This window comes from Microcebus murinus, chromosome 10, assembly GCF_040939455.1.
Source record: "Microcebus murinus isolate Inina chromosome 10, M.murinus_Inina_mat1.0, whole genome shotgun sequence".
NCBI classification, from domain to species: Eukaryota; Metazoa; Chordata; class Mammalia; order Primates; family Cheirogaleidae; genus Microcebus; species Microcebus murinus.
The window spans coordinates 35688528-35693944 of NC_134113.1; positions in this window are offsets into that span (position 1 = coordinate 35688528).

Genomic DNA, 5417 nt, shown 5'->3' on the forward strand with positions numbered 1-5417 from the left:
AAAATCTTAGCAAACCTAATTCAACTGCACATTGAAAAAATAATTCATTATCACCAGGTGGGCTTCATCCTAGAGAGGCAAAGATGGTTCAACATGCACCAATATATGAAAGTAATTTACCATATAAATAAAAGCAAAAACAAAGACCATATGATACTCTCAATAGATGCAGAAAAGGCATTTGACAAAATTCAGCACCTTCTAATGACAATAACTCTTAACAAAATAGGCATAGATTAGACTGAGAACCCAGATATAAAAACATCTTCATATAGCCATCTGATCTTTGACAAAGCAGACAAAAACATATACTTGGGAAAAAACCCTTATTCAATAAATAGTGCTGGGAAAATTAGATAGCCACATGTAGAAGACTGAAACAGGATTCACACTTTTCACCTCTCACAAAAATCAATTCACGGTGGATAACAGACTTAAACCTAAGGCATGAAACCATAAGAATTCTGAAAGAAAATGTTGTAAAAACTCTAATAGGCATTAGCCTAGGCAGAGAATTTATGAAGAAGACACCAAGGCCAATCACAGCAACAACAAAAATAAATAAATGGGACCTGATCAAATTAGAAAGTTTTTGCACAGCCAAGGAAACTATCACTAGAGCAAGCAGACAACCAGCAGAATGGGAGAAAATATTTCCATGCTATGCATTCAATAAAGGGCTGATAACTAGAATCTATATAGAACTCAGGAAAATTAACAAGAAAATTATCAAACAACCTAATTAAAAAGTGGGCAAAGAACATGAACAGAAACTTTCAAAAGAAGACAGACTAATGGCCAACAAACAGGAAAAATTGGTCAACATCTCTAATCATCAAGGAAATGCAAATCCAAACCACAATGAGATATCACTTAACACCAGTGAGATTGGCTTCTATGAAAAAGTCCCAAACAACAAATGTTGGCATGTGGGACTGCAAATTAGTACAACCTCTATGGAAATTAATTATGGAGATACCTCAAAAAATAAAAGTAGAATTATCATTTAATCCAACAATCCCACTACTGGGTATTTACCCAAAGGAAAAAAAAGACATTCTATAATAAAGACATCTGCACTAGAATGCTTATAGCAGCACAATTCACAATTGCAAAGATGTGGAAACAACCCAAGTGTCCATCAATACATAAGTGGATTAATAAAATGTGATATATGTATACCATGGAGGTCTACTCAGCCATAAAAACAATGGTGATCTAATACCTCTTGTATAACCCTGGATGGAGCTGGAGCCCATTCTTCAAAGTAAAGTAGCACAAGAACAGAAAAAACGAGCACCACATGTACTCACTATTACATTGGCACTAATTGATCAACACTTATATGTACATATGGAAGTAATGTTCATCAGATGTCAGGCAGGTGGGAGGGGGAGAAAGGGGTGGGTATTCATGCCTAATGGGTGTGGTGTGGTGCACACTTTCTAGGGGAAGGGCATGCTTGTAGCTCTGACTCAGGTGGTGCAAAGGCAAGGTATGTAACCAAAGTGTTTGTGCTCCTGGAATATTCTGAAATAATAAAAAAAAAGCTCAAGTGAAAGATTCAATAACATTCATAAGCTGGTGACCTTTTCTGAGCACCACAGTGAAATCATTTTCTTAGGCAGGTCTTCACAACAGCAGTTACTGCAATACACTGGGAGTGGCTACTGGAGGTTAGAAAGCTACTGCGAAAATTTAACATGTTAAAGGCTAGAATTGTACAGATAGATAATGCTGTTCACTTTGGAATTAAAAGCATTTAAGGACTGAAGGGAGCAAGTAGCACAAATAAGGTAATTCGCTCACCAAATGTTAAACAGAGATAAGCATAATTTTCTTCCATAGATAAATTGGTAGCATAATTGATTTGAAATGAATTAAACTGCATTGAGTTACTTATTAATCCAGAGAAAACCAGTTGGGGGTATGAATAAGTATCTTTCCAAATTATTTCTCTAGCAACTATACACCCTGGTGCTACTGTTGAATTTAATAAAACAAAACCAAGGAAGCTGTGGCAATTGAAGCGTGTAGCTCAGCTGCCGAGCTGAGGGAGGGAACACATGGCTTTATCCAGGCTGTTTCACAAGGATATGTAATAACCACAGAAAGCACCTCAGGATTTGCTCCTTTCCAAAACCCTTGTGCTACCCCCAATTTTGGCACATTCACAGATAGAAAAGATATAAATTCTAATGCCCAATAAAATAAAAAATAACTGTATTATTCTATATTTGCTTAGTACTTTATAGTTGCCAAGTACAATTATATATATATTTTTTTATTGGCAATATTTTATTAATTTCTAAATATATATCTTAAATATGTATTTGATTTTCATTTTCTCAAAAAATGTATAATACATTATTGAGGAATACTGTATATTAAATTTTAAAAATATTTTAAAATTTCCCTATTGTCAGATCCTTTTAGAGACATTAGATGAATGGAAATACAAAGAGTTTGGTCAGAATAATTATGTGTCTCGGTGATAGAAAAATGAAGGTGTTAAAAATCTGGATTTTGTTTATAGAACCAAAATGAAGTGTTTGAGATAGAGCCTTAAAGAATCTGGGCAATAAAATAAAACAGATACGTTTTCCTCCACATCCTAACCCAAACTTTTGAATACATTGATTTAGTACTACTATATTTACGTCTTTAAAGAAAGGGATTGGAGCTTCCAGAACTATAGACTCAGACATTGAGAATTGCAAGTATTCTCTGAGTATTAAAAGGAACTATTACACATTGCTCAAAGACATATGCCCAAGTTGGCAAACTTGTATTGCTTATCATCAACTTTAATAAATATGAGCCCTGCAAGTCACAATCTATCCATCATTGGTTCTGGCAAGGAAATGAATATTTGTAAAAAGCATGTGTGTAGGAAATCAGTGGTAAAGCATAATAAGCCAAAAACAAGTTAAATAGTGGGAGAGCCCTGTGTTTGTGTGTGTGTATGTGTGTGTGTGTGTGTGTAAGAGAAAGAACAGCGTCAAGCATCTAGTATAGATAGAAAACTCAGATTAAAAAGAACTTTGGAAATGATTTTATTAGTCCTCTAGAAGTATGTATATGCCAAAGCAATGCTTCTGAATATTCATTTAATACTATGTTTGCTGAGAGTTTAAACATCCTATTTGGGGAGGACACTGGAATAATAACAATTAGAGGTTAATCATACCATCTCCATCTTTTGCTCTGCTCAAATATGTAGTGAGCATAAATTTAATCCAAAGTCTCTATGAGACTATGTATAGGGATTTATTAATATGACAATATCATAATGATTAATGTATTATAAAAATGAGCATTCTGCATATTGTAGATTTTTTCACATGCCGGGCAAGATCATAGAAGAATCTAGAAACTTTAAAGTAGCAATTTACTAAATAAATCTTTCCATATTTAATGCAAGAGTTAAATAGTTAAATTTTATTTAAAAAAAATGAAAAATCAGGGACAAATATAAAACTGATATGACACCATAATGGTAAGCGTAATTCAAGACTCTCCTGAGCAAACCAAGAAGTATAGTTATTCTGGTTGGGTGAAGTCAGAGAATATGGTTTAAGGAAAGCCACAGGAAGCGAGAGTTCTGAGAAACAGGTTTGTCAATAGTGGAAAATGTGTCTGGGATCTCAGGAAGACTGTTAAGTGCCCATTTGGTTTAGCAACATGAAGTTTAAAGGTGACCTTAATGACAGAATGTTGGTGTGAGTTACAGAATGAATGGGAGCTAATGAAGTGAAGATAATACAGATAATACTTCAAGAAGGTTGGCTGTAAATGGCATATGGGAAGAGATATAAAGTAGTAACTGGGCAAGTATATGGATGCTAGAAGGGGTTTGAAAAGATGGATGAGACTTTAGTGGGTTTACACATTTGTAATAATGAGTCAAACGAAAGGGAGAGGTTGATAAAGAGGGAGAGAAATTCAACAGAACAAAACATGGAGGGAGATCCAGAGCACAAGCATGTATTTGAAACCAATGTAATGCTCAGTTTTGAATGCTCTATAAAGAGTTCGTTGATACTTCTGTGAAGCAAACTAAAGTGAATTAGAAATAACAGAAAATAAACCTTAAATTTATTAAAAGGGGATGCAATAATAGGTTATGAAGATAAGCCTTCAGTAATTTGAAATGAATTTCATTATAAAATGCTTTAAATAAATGAAATAATATTAAGAAGGTTGATCATGACAGCATGGATTTTAAGTTTTATGAAATGCTGCATTATAGCAGCATTTTTAAGTAGAAATTGAATGATCATCCTTGGAGATCCAAATTCATGAACTCTATTACCAAGATTTTATTAAAGTGTTCAGATAAATACAATTCTGGCACAAAATAATAAGCTTTCATTTATAATTCTGAATCTCTATAAAATTTGTACCCAAATGTTTTTTGTAGAAACTAAGAATCTTTATAATAATTTTTATGATTTCTGGATGAGAACTTCCAGAGGTGGGCTAGGCGTAATTTTTTTTTTTCATGTTTGAAAACACATGAAACTGCAGTCTAGATTATAGATTTAATTAAATAATTCATCTGTTTAAAAAGTTTGGTTCCCTTCTGTCATTACTTCATCTTTTACATAATAATCTAACTGTGTAAAGGCTTAGTTTATTGCCTACATTTGGCTGTATCATTCCATCCGTCCCTTATATAAACCACTACTGGAAGGAAATTGGTACCTGTTCATATGCCGTAGCTGATAATAATGTTCCTTCATTATTAAGGTACATGATATAGTGACTCAGTAAAAACCTAAAACTGATAAACTTTATATTCTATTATAATAATGTGACTTTCTTATTGTATAACAAAGCAAACATCATGTCTTTTTATAGTCATTACTTCAAGTGAAACTGAATGAGATACTACTTTCAGCACACTCACAGGAGAATAAATTTCATAGACCTAGCCATTCCATTCTCTATAGCACTTTGGCAATACTATTACTATTGATGATATATTTTAGTTAACTTTACTATTTATCCAATATGTCCAAACATTTTTTATGAAACAGTTCACTTCCCATAGATTGAGTAAAAATAATTTATTTTTATAGTTATACAGATATAACTATAGTGAAAAACTTCCAATGTAGCTCATTTTGTTGTGAAAAACTTATAAACTGGAACAGAAACTAATATTTTTCTCAGGGAGTGAAAGAATGGACCTGAAAAATACCATATCTGCATATATATTATTAATAAGAATAAGGAGAGTTTCCAGAATTATGCATTTCTTTTAATTAAACTCAAATACTTTTTATGTGTGATTTCAGTTTAATTACTAAAAATAACTTCAAGGAAATATAGAATAATATAAACTAAAGGACCATAATTTTTCCTTGGTTTAGTCTTTCTTTTGTTAAATACTAATTATCCATATGTTTAAG